The sequence below is a fragment of the Amia ocellicauda genome, unplaced genomic scaffold (assembly GCF_036373705.1).
Source record: "Amia ocellicauda isolate fAmiCal2 unplaced genomic scaffold, fAmiCal2.hap1 HAP1_SCAFFOLD_65, whole genome shotgun sequence".
Taxonomy (NCBI): domain Eukaryota; kingdom Metazoa; phylum Chordata; class Actinopteri; order Amiiformes; family Amiidae; genus Amia; species Amia ocellicauda.
This window is the reverse complement of record NW_027102995.1, coordinates 503,098-517,500: the sequence shown is the minus strand read 5'-3', so window position 1 is coordinate 517,500 and position 14,403 is coordinate 503,098. Positions and strand designations below refer to the sequence as shown.

General features: G+C 43.4%; 11 non-coding genes and 1 pseudogene across 11 annotated transcripts; all 12 read right to left on the bottom strand.

Annotated features, from left to right (window-relative positions):
- Positions 1-673: 673 nt before the first annotated feature.
- On the bottom strand, positions 674-792 carry LOC136740866 (5S ribosomal RNA). Its single transcript, XR_010813629.1, has one exon. It is a non-coding gene; the product is annotated as a 5S ribosomal RNA (ribosomal RNA).
- Positions 793-1,858: 1,066 nt separating this feature from the next.
- LOC136740864 (5S ribosomal RNA) lies at positions 1,859-1,977 on the bottom strand. The gene has a single exon (XR_010813627.1). It is a non-coding gene; the product is annotated as a 5S ribosomal RNA (ribosomal RNA).
- Positions 1,978-3,032: 1,055 nt separating this feature from the next.
- On the bottom strand, positions 3,033-3,151 carry LOC136741119 (5S ribosomal RNA). Its single transcript, XR_010813870.1, has one exon. It is a non-coding gene; the product is annotated as a 5S ribosomal RNA (ribosomal RNA).
- Positions 3,152-4,217: 1,066 nt separating this feature from the next.
- LOC136741244 (uncharacterized) lies at positions 4,218-4,326 on the bottom strand (annotated as a pseudogene).
- A 1,066-nt stretch (positions 4,327-5,392) lies between these two features.
- LOC136740997 (5S ribosomal RNA) lies at positions 5,393-5,511 on the bottom strand. Its single transcript, XR_010813754.1, has one exon. It is a non-coding gene; the product is annotated as a 5S ribosomal RNA (ribosomal RNA).
- Positions 5,512-6,566: 1,055 nt separating this feature from the next.
- Positions 6,567-6,685, bottom strand: LOC136741023 (5S ribosomal RNA). The gene has a single exon (XR_010813780.1). It is a non-coding gene; the product is annotated as a 5S ribosomal RNA (ribosomal RNA).
- A 1,055-nt stretch (positions 6,686-7,740) lies between these two features.
- Positions 7,741-7,859, bottom strand: LOC136741134 (5S ribosomal RNA). Its single transcript, XR_010813884.1, has one exon. It is a non-coding gene; the product is annotated as a 5S ribosomal RNA (ribosomal RNA).
- Positions 7,860-8,914: 1,055 nt separating this feature from the next.
- On the bottom strand, positions 8,915-9,033 carry LOC136741094 (5S ribosomal RNA). The gene has a single exon (XR_010813847.1). It is a non-coding gene; the product is annotated as a 5S ribosomal RNA (ribosomal RNA).
- Positions 9,034-10,088: 1,055 nt separating this feature from the next.
- On the bottom strand, positions 10,089-10,207 carry LOC136741130 (5S ribosomal RNA). Its single transcript, XR_010813880.1, has one exon. It is a non-coding gene; the product is annotated as a 5S ribosomal RNA (ribosomal RNA).
- A 1,055-nt stretch (positions 10,208-11,262) lies between these two features.
- LOC136741176 (5S ribosomal RNA) lies at positions 11,263-11,381 on the bottom strand. Its single transcript, XR_010813923.1, has one exon. It is a non-coding gene; the product is annotated as a 5S ribosomal RNA (ribosomal RNA).
- Positions 11,382-12,447: 1,066 nt separating this feature from the next.
- LOC136740995 (5S ribosomal RNA) lies at positions 12,448-12,566 on the bottom strand. Its single transcript, XR_010813752.1, has one exon. It is a non-coding gene; the product is annotated as a 5S ribosomal RNA (ribosomal RNA).
- A 1,066-nt stretch (positions 12,567-13,632) lies between these two features.
- LOC136741090 (5S ribosomal RNA) lies at positions 13,633-13,751 on the bottom strand. The gene has a single exon (XR_010813843.1). It is a non-coding gene; the product is annotated as a 5S ribosomal RNA (ribosomal RNA).
- Between the last annotated feature and the right edge of the window lie 652 nt (positions 13,752-14,403).

The window sequence follows — 14,403 nt, the reverse complement described above, 5'->3', positions numbered from 1 at the left end:
CATCCTGTTGTCATTTTGTTTTGAAAGCAGAAGAATCATTCAACAGGTTGCTGAGACAAATGTAAACCAGTAAAACATATGAAGAGAAACAAACCTTGAATATAAGTTCAGTTGTTTAAACATTTGACAAACTATGGTGAGGGGGTAAGAAAACACACAAATCCAGCAGCTCCTGTATTTCAATACACCAGAACCCAATATTATTGGCGAGTCGGGTAGTCCATCATCACAGTTCGAGGGCAGGCATCATTTCAGTAATTTCATCCCGTTGCATTCACATCCGTGCCTTGAATGAGATTGAATGTGATCTTTGCTCTCAAGTATGTTCCCAAGTTTTACACTTTCGTGCTTTGCATGAATGGGAATGGAACCGTGTGTGTTGAATGAAGCTCCTTGTGAGCACTGAACTTTGTCCGGTGGAGTTCCTTTTTGTGTTGCTGTAATTGTGTCATTTCTCGATGAGAAAGATTAGGCAACATTTAGTCACTTCTAGCCATGATGCTCAATTTATTTACGAATGTACCCTAGTTACTAGGGACCGTTTACGTTGGAGAACAAGATCTATTGTATGCCTGTGTATTTGGGGAAGTCAAATCTGAAATAATGATGAAATTGCGTGTATCCAAAGTTAAAACTTGTGATTTGTCGCCCTCTGGTGTGTAAAAGATGCAAAAGCTTACAGCACCTGGTATTCCCAGGCGGTCTCCCATCCAAGTACTGACCAGGCCCGAGCCTGCTTAGCTTCCGAGATCGGACGAGATCGGGCGTATTCAGGCTAGTATGGCCGTAAGCCAGGGAGGCTGTCCCTGACGCTCTACTTAAAGGGAAGGCAATATCCGTTTCTGCCGTTCATACTTACAGTTGAACTGTCTCTCTACTCTAAAGCCCGGGACACACCAGCACGCCGCAGACAGTCCCTGCTAACACGCCACGTTGTGGCAACATTGTGGCAACGTTGTGCGTTAGCTGGGGTGCCACACCAGACCGGAACTATATATTACAAAACGAACACATTCTCTTGATAAAACAGCTGTAATTGAGTGCCTGACACGCCAGTCAAGCGCAATCTTGAGAAGGTGTGCATTTCAGTAAGGATTTCAATTGACATGCAGTATGAAACTGAAAGGAGGTTGCATCACTATGATGCATAACATTGCATGTATTGTATTTTCAAGTGTGTGCATTCATCCTGTTGTCATTTTGTTTTGAAAGCAGAAGAATCATTCAACAGGTTGCTGAGACAAATGTAAACCAGTAAAACATATGAAGAGAAACAAACCTTGAATATAAGTTCAGTTGTTTAAACATTTGACAAACTATGGTGAGGGGGTAAGAAAACACACAAATCCAGCAGCTCCTGTATTTCAATACACCAGAACCCAATATTATTGGCGAGTCGGGTAGTCCATCATCACAGTTCGAGGGCAGGCATCATTTCAGTAATTTCATCCCGTTGCATTCACATCCGTGCCTTGAATGAGATTGAATGTGATCTTTGCTCTCAAGTATTTTCCCAAGTTTTACACTTTCGTGCTTTGCATGAATGGGAATGGAACCGTGTGTGTTGAATTAGGCTCCTTGTGAGCACTGAACTTTGTCCGGTGGAGTTCCTTTTTGTGTTGCTGTAATTGTGTCATTTCTCGATGAGAAAGATTAGGCAACATTTAGTCACTTCTAGCCATGATGCTCAATTTATTTACGAATGTACACTAGTTACTAGGGATCGTTTACGTTGGAGAACAAGATCTATTCTATGCCTGTGTATTTGGGGAAGTCAAATCTGAAATAATGATGAAATTGCGTGTATCCAAAGTTAAAACTCGTGATTTGTCGCCCTCTGGTGTGTAAAAGATGCAAAAGCTTACAGCACCTGGTATTCCCAGGCGGTCTCCCATCCAAGTACTGACCAGGCCCGAGCCTGCTTAGCTTCCGAGATCGGACGAGATCGGGCGTATTCAGGCTAGTATGGCCGTAAGCCAGGGAGGCTGTCCCTGACGCTCTACTTAAAGGGAAGGCAATATCCGTTTCTTCCGCTCATACTTGCAATTGAACTGTCTCTCTACTCTAAAGTCCGGGACACACCAGCGCGCCGCAGACAGTCCCTGCTAACACGAAACGTTGTGGCAACGTTGTGCGTTAGCTGGGGTGCCACACCAGACCGGAACTATATATTACAAAACGAACACATTGTCTTGATAAAACAGCTGTAATTGAGTGCCTGACACGCCAGTCAAGCGCAATCTTGAGAAGGTGTGCATTTCAGTAAGGATTTCAATTGACATGCAGTATGAAACTGAAAGGAGGTTGCATCACTATGATGCATAACATTGCATGTATTGTATTTTCAAGTGTGTGCATTCATCCTGTTGTCATTTTGTTTTGAAAGCAGAAGAATCATTCAACAGGTTGCTGAGACAAATGTAAACCAGTAAAACATATGAAGAGAAACAAACCTTGAATATAAGTTCAGTTGTTTAAACATTTGACAAACTATGGTGAGGGGGTAAGAAAACACACAAATCCAGCAGCTCCTGTATTTCAATACACCAGAACCCAATATTATTGGCGAGTCGGGTAGTCCATCATCACAGTTCGAGGGCAGGCATCATTTCAGTAATTTCATCCCGTTGCATTCACATCCGTGCCTTGAATGAGATTGAATGTGATCTTTGCTCTCAAGTATGTTCCCAAGTTTTACACTTTCGTGATTTGCATGAATGGGAATGGAACCGTGTGTGTTGAATGAAGCTCCTTGTGAGCACTGAACATTGTCCGGTGGAGTTCCTTTTTGTGTTGCTGTAATTGTGTCATTTCTCGATGAGAAAGATTAGGCAACATTTAGTCACTTCTAGCCATGATGCTCAATTTATTTACGAATGTACCCTAGTTACTAGGGACCGTTTACGTTGGAGAACAAGATCTATTGTATGCCTGTGTATTTGGGGAAGTCAAATCTGAAATAATGATGAAATTGCGTGTATCCAAAGTTAAAACTCGTGATTTGTCGCCCTCTGGTGTGTAAAAGATGCAAAAGCTTACAGCACCTGGTATTCCCAGGCGCTCTCCCATCCAAGTACTGACCAGGCCCGAGCCTGCTTAGCTTCCGAGATCGGACGAGATCGGGCGTATTCAGGCTAGTATGGCCGTAAGCCAGGGAGGCTGTCCCTGACGCTCTACTTAAAGGGAAGGCAATATCCGTTTCTGCCGTTCATACTTGCAGTTGAACTGTCTCTCTACTCTAAAGCCCGGGACACACCAGCGCGCCGCAGACAGTCCCTGCTAACACGCCACGTTGTGGCAACATTGTGGCAACGTTGTGCGTTAGCTGGGGTGCCACACCAGACCGGAACTATATATTACAAAACGAACACATTCTCTTGATAAAACAGCTGTAATTGAGTGCCTGACACGCCAGTCAAGCGCAATCTTGAGAAGGTGTGCATTTCAGTAAGGATTTCAATTGACATGCAGTATGAAACTGAAAGGAGGTTGCATCACTATGATGCATAACATTGCATGTATTGTATTTTCAAGTGTGTGCATTCATCCTGTTGTCATTTTGTTTTGAAAGCAGAAGAATCATTCAACAGGTTGCTGAGACAAATGTAAACCAGTAAAACATATGAAGAGAAACAAACCTTGAATATAAGTTCAGTTGTTTAAACATTTGACAAACTATGGTGAGGGGGTAAGAAAACACACAAATCCAGCAGCTCCTGTATTTCAATACACCAGAACCCAATATTATTGGCGAGTCGGGTAGTCCATCATCACAGTTCGAGGGCAGGCATCATTTCAGTAATTTCATCCCGTTGCATTCACATCCGTGCCTTGAATGAGATTGAATGTGATCTTTGCTCTCAAGTATGTTCCCAAGTTTTACACTTTCGTGCTTTGCATGAATGGGAATGGAACCGTGTGTGTTGAATGAGGCTCCTTGTGAGCACTGAACTTTGTCCGGTGGAGTTCCTTTTTGTGTTGCTGTAATTGTGTCATTTCTCGATGAGAAAGATTAGGCAACATTTAGTCACTTCTAGCCATGATGCTCAATTTATTTACGAATGTACCCTAGTTACTAGGGACCGTTTACGTTGGAGAACAAGATCTATTGTATGCCTGTGTATTTGGGGAAGTCAAATCTGAAATAATGATGAAATTGCGTGTATCCAAAGTTAAAACTCGTGATTTGTCGCCCTCTGGTGTGTAAAAGATGCAAAAGCTTACAGCACCTGGTATTCCCAGGCGGTCTCCCATCCAAGTACTGACCAGGCCCGAGCCTGCTTAGCTTCCGAGATCGGGCGTATTCAGGCTAGTATGGCCGTAAGCCAGGGAAGCTGTCCCTGACGCTCTACTTAAAGGGAAGGCAATATCCGTTTCTGCCGCTCATACTTGCAGTTGAACTGTCTCTCTACTCTAAAGCCCGGGACACACCAGCGCGCTGCAGCCAGTCCCTTCTTACATGCCACGTTGTGGCAACATTGTGGCAACGTTGTGCGTTAGCTGGGGTGCCACACCAGACCGGAACTATATATTACAAAACGAACACATTGTCTTGATAAAACAGCTGTAATTGCGTGCCTGACACGCCAGTCAAGCGCAATCTTGAGAAGGTGTGCATTTCAGTAAGGATTTCAATTGACATGCAGTATGAAACTGAAAGGAGGTTGCATCACTATGATGCATAACATTGCATGTATTGTATTTTCAAGTGTGTGCATTCATCCTGTTGTCATTTTGTTTTGAAAGCAGAAGAATCATTCAACAGGTTGCTGAGACAAATGTAAACCAGTAAAACATATGAAGAGAAACATACCTTGAATATAAGTTCAGTTGTTTAAACATTTGACAAACTATGGTGAGGGGGTAAGAAAACACACAAATCCAGCAGCTCCTGTATTTCAATACACCAGAACCCAATATTATTGGCGAGTCGGGTAGTCCATCATCACAGTTCGAGGGCAGGCATCATTTCAGTAATTTCATCCCGTTGCATTCACATCCGTGCCTTGAATGAGATTGAATGTGATCTTTGCTCTCAAGTATGTTCCCAAGTTTTACACTTTCGTGCTTTGCATGAATGGGAATGGAACCGTGTGTGTTGAATGAGGCTCCTTGTGAGCACTGAACTTTGTCCGGTGGAGTTCCTTTTTGTGTTGCTGTAATTGTGTCATTTCTCGATGAGAAAGATTAGGCAACATTTAGTCACTTCTAGCCATGATGCTCAATTTATTTACGAATGTACCCTAGTTACTAGGGACCGTTTACGTTGGAGAACAAGATCTATTGTATGCCTGTGTATTTGGGGAAGTCAAATCTGAAATAATGATGAAATTGCGTGTATCCAAAGTTAAAACTCGTGATTTGTCGCCCTCTGGTGTGTAAAAGATGCAAAAGCTTACAGCACCTGGTATTCCCAGGCGGTCTCCCATCCAAGTACTGACCAGGCCCGAGCCTGCTTAGCTTCCGAGATCGGACGAAATCGGGCGTATTCAGGCTAGTATGGCCGTAAGCCAGGGAAGCTGTCCCTGACGCTCTACTTAAAGGGAAGGCAATATCCGTTTCTGCCGCTCATACTTGCAGTTGAACTGTCTCTCTACTCTAAAGTCCGGGACACACCAGCGCGCCGCAGACAGTCCCTGCTAACACGAAACGTTGTGGCAACGTTGTGCGTTAGCTGGGGTGCCACACCAGACCGGAACTATATTTTACAAAACGAACACATTGTCTTGATAATACAGCTGTAATTGAGTGCCTGACATGCCAGTCAAGCGCAATCTTGAGAAGGTGTGCATTTCAGTAAGGATTTCAATTGACATGCAGTATGAAACTGAAAGGAGGTTGCATCACTATGATGCATAACATTGCATGTATTGTATTTTCAAGTGTGTGCATTCATCCTGTTGTCATTTTGTTTTGAAAGCAGAAGAATCATTCAACAGGTTGCTGAGACAAATGTAAACCAGTAAAACATATGAAGAGAAACAAACCTTGAATATAAGTTCAGTTGTTTAAACATTTGACAAACTATGGTGAGGGGGTAAGAAAACACACAAATCCAGCAGCTCCTGTATTTCAATACACCAGAACCCAATATTATTGGCGAGTCGGGTAGTCCATCATCACAGTTCGAGGGCAGGCATCATTTCAGTAATTTCATCCCGTTGCATTCACATCCGTGCCTTGAATGAGATTGAATGTGATCTTTGCTCTCAAGTATGTTCCCAAGTTTTACACTTTCGTGCTTTGCATGAATGGGAATGGAACCTTGTGTGTTGAATGAGGCTCCTTGTGAGCACTGAACTTTGTCCGGTGGAGTTCCTTTTTGTGTTGCTGTAATTGTGTCATTTCTCGATGAGAAAGATTAGGCAACATTTAGTCACTTCTAGCCATGATGCTCAATTTATTTACGAATGTACCCTAGTTACTAGGGACCGTTTACATTGGAGAACAAGATCTATTGTATGCCTGTGTATTTGGGGAAGTCAAATCTGAAATAATGATGAAATTGCGTGTATCCAAAGTTAAAACTCGTGATTTGTCGCCCTCTGGTGTGTAAAAGATGCAAAAGCTTACAGCACCTGGTATTCCCAGGCGGTCTCCCATCCAAGTACTGACCAGGCCGGAGCCTGCTTAGCTTCCGAGATCGGACGAGATCGGGCGTATTCAGGCTAGTATGGCCGTAAGCCGGGGAGGCTGTCCCTGATGCTCTACTTAAAGGGAAGGCAATATCCGTTTCTGCCGCTCATACTTGCAGTTGAACTGTCTCTCTACTCTAAAGTCCGGGACACACCAGCGCGCCGCAGACAGTCCCTGCTAACACGAAACGTTGTGGCAACGTTGTGCGTTAACTGGGGTGCCACACCAGACCGGAACTATATTTTACAAAACGAACACATTGTCTTGATAATACAGCTGTAATTGAGTGCCTGACACGCCAGTCAAGCGCAATCTTGAGAAGGTGTGCATTTCAGTAAGGATTTCAATTGACATGCAGTATGAAACTGAAAGGAGGTTGCATCACTATGATGCATAACATTGCATGTATTGTATTTTCAAGTGTGTGCATTCATCCTGTTGTCATTTTGTTTTGAAAGCAGAAGAATCATTCAACAGGTTGCTGAGACAAATGTAAACCAGTAAAACATATGAAGAGAAACAAACCTTGAATATAAGTTCAGTTGTTTAAACATTTGACAAACTATGGTGAGGGGGTAAGAAAACACACAAATCCAGCAGCTCCTGTATTTCAATACACCAGAACCCAATATTATTGGCGAGTCGGGTAGTCCATCATAACAGTTCGAGGGCAGGCATCATTTCAGTAATTTCATCCCGTTGCATTCACATCCGTGCCTTGAATGAGATTGAATGTGATCTTTGCTCTCAAGTATGTTCCCAAGTTTTACACTTTCGTGCTTTGCATGAATGGGAATGGAACCGTGTGTGTTGAATGAGGCTCCTTGTGAGCACTGAACTTTGTCCGGTGGAGTTCCTTTTTGTGTTGCTGTAATTGTGTCATTTCTCGATGAGAAAGATTAGGCAACATTTAGTCACTTCTAGCCATGATGCTGAATTTATTTACGAATGTACCCTAGTTACTAGGGACCGTTTACGTTGGAGAACAAGATCTATTGTATGCCTGTGTATTTGGGGAAGTCAAATCTGAAATAATGATGAAATTGCGTGTATCCAAAGTTAAAACTCGTGATTTGTCGCCCTCTGGTGTGTAAAAGATGCAAAAGCTTACAGCACCTGGTATTCCCAGGCGGTCTCCCATCCAAGTACTGACCAGGCCCGAGCCTGCTTAGCTTCCGAGATCGGACGATATCGGGCGTATTCAGGCTAGTATGGCCGTAAGCCGGGGAAGCTGTCCCTGACGCTCTACTTAAAGGGAAGGCAATATCCGTTTCTGCCGCTCATACTTGCAGTTGAACTGTCTCTCTACTCTAAAGTCCGGGACACACCAGCGCGCCGCAGACAGTCCCTGCTAACACGAAACGTTGTGGCAACGTTGTGCGTTAGCTGGGGTGCCACACCAGACCGGAACTATATTTTACAAAACGAACACATTGTCTTGATAAAACAGCTGTAATTGAGTGCCTGACACGCCAGTCAAGCGCAATCTTGAGAAGGTGTGCATTTCAGTAAGGATTTCAATTGACATGCAGTATGAAACTGAAAGGAGGTTGCATCACTATGATGCATAACATTGCATGTATTGTATTTTCAAGTGTGTGCATTCATCCTGTTGTCATTTTGTTTTGAAAGCAGAAGAATCATTCAACAGGTTGATGAGACAAATGTAAACCAGTAAAACATATGAAGAGAAACAAACCTTGAATATAAGTTCAGTTGTATAAACATTTGACAAACTATGGTGAGGGGGTAAGAAAACACACAAATCCAGCAGCTCCTGTATTTCAATACACCAGAACCCAATATTATTGGCGAGTCGGGTAGTCCATCATCACAGTTCGAGGGCAGGCATCATTTCAGTAATTTCATCCCGTTGCATTCACATCCGTGCCTTGAATGAGATTGAATGTGATCTTTGCTCTCAAGTATGTTCCCAAGTTTTACACTTTCGTGCTTTGCATGAATGGGAATGGAACCGTGTGTGTTGAATGAGGCTCCTTGTGAGCACTGAACTTTGTCCGGTGGAGTTCCTTTCTGTGTTGCTGTAATTGTGTCATTTCTCGATGAGAAAGATTAGGCAACATTTAGTCACTTCTAGCCATGATGCTCAATTTATTTACGAATGTACCCTAGTTACTAGGGACCGTTTACGTTGGAGAACAAGATCTATTGTATGCCTGTGTATTTGGGGAAGTCAAATCTGAAATAATGATGAAATTGCGTGTATCCAAAGTTAAAACTCGTGATTTGTTGCCCTCTGGTGTGTAAAAGATGCAAAAACTTACAGCACCTGGTATTCCCAGGCGGTCTCCCATCCAAGTACTGACCAGGCCCGAGCCTGCTTAGCTTCCAAGATCGGACGAGATCGGGCGTATTCAGGCTAGTATGGCCGTAAGCCAGGGAAGCTGTCCCTGACGCTCTACTTAAAGGGAAGGCAATATCCGTTTCTGTCGCTCATACTTGCTGTTGAACTGTCTCTCTACTCTAAAGTCCGGGACACACCAGCGCGCCGCAGACAGTCCCTGCTAACACGAAACGTTGTGGCAACGTTGTGCGTTAGCTGGGGTGCCACACCAGACCGGAACTATATTTTACAAAACGAACACATTGTCTTGATAATACAGCTGTAATTGAGTTCCTGACACACCAGTAAAGCGCAATCTTGAGAAGGTGTGCATTTTAGTAAGGATTTCAATTGACATGCAGTATGAAACTGAAAGGAGGTTGCTTCACTATGATGCAAAACATTGCATGTATTGTATTTTCAAGTGTGTGCATTCATCCTGTTGTCATTTTGTTTTGAAAGCAGAAGAATCATTCAACAGGTTGCTGAGACAAATGTAAACCAGTAAAACATATGAAGAGAAACAAACCTTGAATATAAGTTCAGTTGTTTAAACATTTGACAAACTATGGTGAGGGGGTAAGAAAACACACAAATCCAGCAGCTCCTGTATTTCAATACACCAGAACCCAATATTATTGGCGAGTCGGGTAGTCCATCATCACAGTTCGAGGGCAGGCATCATTTCAGTAATTTCATCCCGTTGCATTCACATCCGTGCCTTGAATGAGATTGAATGTGATCTTTGCTCTCAAGTATGTTCCCAAGTTTTACACTTTCGTGCTTTGCATGAATGGGAATGGAACCGTGTGTGTTGAATGAGGCTCCTTGTGAGCACTGAACTTTGTCCGGTGGAGTTCCTTTTTGTGTTGCTGTAATTGTGTCATTTCTCGATGAGAAAGATTAGGCAACATTTAGTCACTTCTAGCCATGATGCTCAATTTATTTACGAATGTACCCTAGTTACTAGGGACCGTTTACGTTGGAGAACAAGATCTATTGTATGCCTGTGTATTTGGGGAAGTCAAATCTGAAATAATGATGAAATTGCGTGTATCCAAAGTTAAAACTCGTGATTTGTCGCCCTCTGGTGTGTAAAAGATGGAAAAGCTTACAGCACCTGGTATTCCCAGGCAGTCTCCCATCCAAGTACTGACCAGGCCGGAGCCTGCTTAGCTTCCGAGATCGGACGAGATCGGGCGTATTCAGGCTAGTATGGCCGTAAGCCGGGCAGGCTGTCCCTGATGCTCTACATAAAGGGAAGGCAATATCCGTTTCTGCCGCTCATACTTGCAGTTGAACTGTCTCTCTACTCTAAAGTCCGGGACACACCAGCGCGCCGCAGACAGTCCCTGCTAACACGAAACGTTGTGGCAACGTTGTGCGTTAGCTGGGGTGCCACACCAGACCGGAACTATATATTACAAAACGAACACATTCTCTTGATAAAACAGCTGTAATTGAGTGCCTGACACGCCAGTCAAGCGCAATCTTGAGAAGGTGTGCATTTCAGTAAGGATTTCAATTGACATGCAGTATGAAACTGAAAGGAGGTTGCATCACTATGATGCATAACATTGCATGTATTGTATTTTCAAGTGTGTGCATTCATCCTGTTGTCATTTTGTTTTGAAAGCAGAAGAATCATTCAACAGGTTGCTGAGACAAATGTAAACCAGTAAAACATATGAAGAGAATCAAACCTTGAATATAAGTTCAGTTGTTTAAACATTTGACAAACTATGGTGAGGGGGTAAGAAAACACACAAATCCAGCAGCTCCTGTATTTCAATACACCAGAACCCAATATTATTGGCGAGTCGGGTAGTCCATCATCACAGTTCGAGGGCAGGCATCATTTCAGTAATTTCATCCCGTTGCATTCACATCCGTGCCTTGAATGAGATTGAATGTGATCTTTGCTCTCAAGTATGTTCCCAAGTTTTACACTTTCGTGCTTTGCATGAATGGGAATGGAACCGTGTGTGTTGAATGAGGCTCCTTGTGAGCACTGAACTTTGTCCGGTGGAGTTCCTTTTTGTGTTGCTGTAATTGTGTCATTTCTCGATGAGAAAGATTAGGCAACATTTAGTCACTTCTAGCCATGATGCTCAATTTATTTACGAATGTACCCTAGTTACTAGGGACCGTTTACGTTGGAGAACAAGATCTATTGTATGCCTGTGTATTTGGGGAAGTCAAATCTGAAATAATGATGAAATTGCGTGTATCCAAAGTTAAAACTCGTGATTTGTCGCCCTCTGGTGTGTAAAAGATGCAAAAGCTTACAGCACCTGGTATTCCCAGGCCGTCTACCATCCAAGTACTGACCAGGCCCGAGCCTGCTTAGCTTCCGAGATCGGACGAGATCGGGCGTATTCAGGCTAGTATGGCCGTAAGCCAGGGAGGCTGTCCCTGACGCTCTACTTAAAGGGAAGGCAATATCCGTTTCTGCCGCTCATACTTGCAAATGAACTGTCTCTCTACTCTAAAGTCCGGGACACACCAGCGCGCCGCAGACAGTCCCTGCTAACACGAAACGTTGTGGCAACGTTGTGGCAACGTTGTGCGTTAGCTGGGGTGCCACACCAGACCGGAACTATATTTTACAAAACGAACACATTGTCTTGATAAAACAGCTGTAATTGAGTGCCTGACACGCCAGTCAAGCGCAATCTTGAGAAGGTGTGCATTTCAGTAAGGATTTCAATTGACATGCAGTATGAAACTGAAAGGAGGTTGCATCACTATGATGCATAACATTGCATGTATTATATTTTCAAGTGTGTGCATTCATCCTGTTGTCATTTTGTTTTGAAAGCAGAAGAATCATTCAACAGGTTGCTGAGACAAATGTAAACCAGTAAAACATATGAAGAGAAACAAACCTTGAATATAAGTTCAGTTGTTTAAACATTTGACAAACTATGGTGAGGGGGTAAGAAAACACACAAATCCAGCAGCTCCTGTATTTCAATACACCAGAACCCAATATTATTGGCGAGTCGGGTAGTCCATCATCACAGTTCGAGGGCAGGCATCATTTCAGTAATTTCATCCCGTTGCATTCACATCCGTGCCTTGAATGAGATTGAATGTGATCTTTGCTCTCAAGTATGTTCCCAAGTTTTACACTTTCGTGCTTTGCATGAATGGGATTGGAACCGTGCGTGTTGAATGAGGCTCCTTGTGAACACTGAACATTGCCCGGTGGAGTTCCTTTTTGTGTTGCTGTAATTGTGTCATTTCTCGATGAGAAAGATTAGGCAACATTTAGTCACTTCTAGCCATGATGCTCAATTTATTTACGAATGTACCCTAGTTACTAGGGACCGTTTACGTTGGAGAACAAGATCTATTGTATGCCTGTGAATTTGGGGAAGTCAAATCTGAAATAATGATGAAATTGCGTGTATCCAAAGTTAAAACTCGTGATTTGTCGCCCTCTGGTGTGTAAAAGATGCAAAAGCTTACAGCACCTGGTATTCCCAGGCGGTCTCCCATCCAAGTACTAACCAGGCCCGAACCTGCTTAGCTTCCGAGATCGGACGAGATCGGGCGTATTCAGACTAGTATGGCCGTAAGCCAGGGAGGCTGTCCCTGACCCTCTACTTAAAGGGAAGGCAATATCCGTTTCTGCCACTCATACTTGCAGTTGAACTGTCTCTCTACTCTAAAGTCCGGGACACACCAGCACGCTGCAGACAGTCCCTGCTAACACGCCACGTTGTGGCAACATTGTGGCAACGTTGTGCGTTAGCTGGGGTGCCACACCAGACCGGAACTATATATTACAAAACGAACACATTCTCTTGATAAAACAGCTGTAATTGAGTGCCTGACACGCCAGTCAAGCGCAATCTTGAGAAGGTGTGCATTTCAGTAAGGATTTCAATTGACATGCAGTATGAAACTGAAAGGAGGTTGCATCACTATGATGCATAACATTGCATGTATTGTATTTTCAAGTGTGTGCATTCATCCTGTTGTCATTTTGTTTTGAAAGCAGAAGAATCATTCAACAGGTTGCTGAGACAAATGTAAACCAGTAAAACATATGAAGAGAAACAAACCTTGAATATAAGTTCAGTTGTTTAAACATTTGACAAACTATGGTGAGGGGGTTAGAAAACACACAAATCCAGCAGCTCCTGTATTTCAATACACCAGAACCCAATATTATTGGCGAGTCGGGTAGTCCATCATCACAGTTCGAGGGCAGGCATCATTTCAGTAATTTCATCCCGTTGCATTCACATCCGTGCCTTGAATGAGATTGAATGTGATCTTTGCTCTCAAGTATGTTCCCAAGTTTTACACTTTCGTGCTTTGCATGAATGGGAATGGAACCGTGTGTGTTGAATGAGGCTCCTTGTGAGCACTGAACTTTGTCCGGTGGAGTTCCTTTTTGTGTTGCTGTAATTGTGTCATTTCTCGATGAGAAAGATTAGGCAACATTTAGTCACTTCTAGCCATGATGCTCAATTTATTTACGAATGTACCCTAGTTACTAGGGACCGTTTACGTTGGAGAACAAGATCTATTGTATGCCTGTGTATTTGGGGAAGTCAAATCTGAAATAATGATGAAATTGCGTGTATCCAAAGTTAAAACTCGTGATTTGTCGCCCTCTGGTGTGTAAAAGATGCAAAAGCTTACAGCACCTGGTATTCCCAGGTGGTCTCCCATCCAATTACTGACCAGGCCCGAGCCTGCTTAGCTTCCGAGATCAGACGAGATCGGGCGTATTCAGGCTAGTATGGCCGTAAGCCAGGGAGGCTGTCCCTGACGCTCTACTTAAAGGGAAGGCAATATCCGTTTCTGCCGCTCATACTTGCAGTTGAACTGTCTCTCTACTCTAAAGTCCGGGACACACCAGCACGCCGCAGACAGTCCCTGCTAACACGAAACGTTGTGGCAACGTTGTGCGTTAGCTGGGGTGCCACACCAGACCGGAACTATATATTACAAAACGAACACATTGTCTTGATAAAACAGCTGTAATTGAGTGCCTGACACGCCAGTCAAGCGCAATCTTGAGAAGGTGTGCATTTCAGTAAGGATTTCAATTGACATGCAGTATGAAACTGAAAGGAGGTTGCATCACTATGATGCATAACATTGCATGTATTGTATTTTCAAGTGTGTGCATTCATCCTGTTGTCATTTTGTTTTGAAAGCAGAAGAATCATTCAACAGGTTGCTGAGACAAATGTAAACCAGTAAAACATATGAAGAGAAACAAACCTTGAATATAAGTTCAGTTGTTTAAACATTTGACAAACTATGGTGAGGGGGTAAGAAAACACACAAATCCAGCAGCTCCTGTATTTCAATACACCAGAACCCAATATTATTGGCGAGTCGGGTAGTCCATCTTCACAGTTCGAGGGCAGGCATCATTTCAGTAATTTCATCCCGTT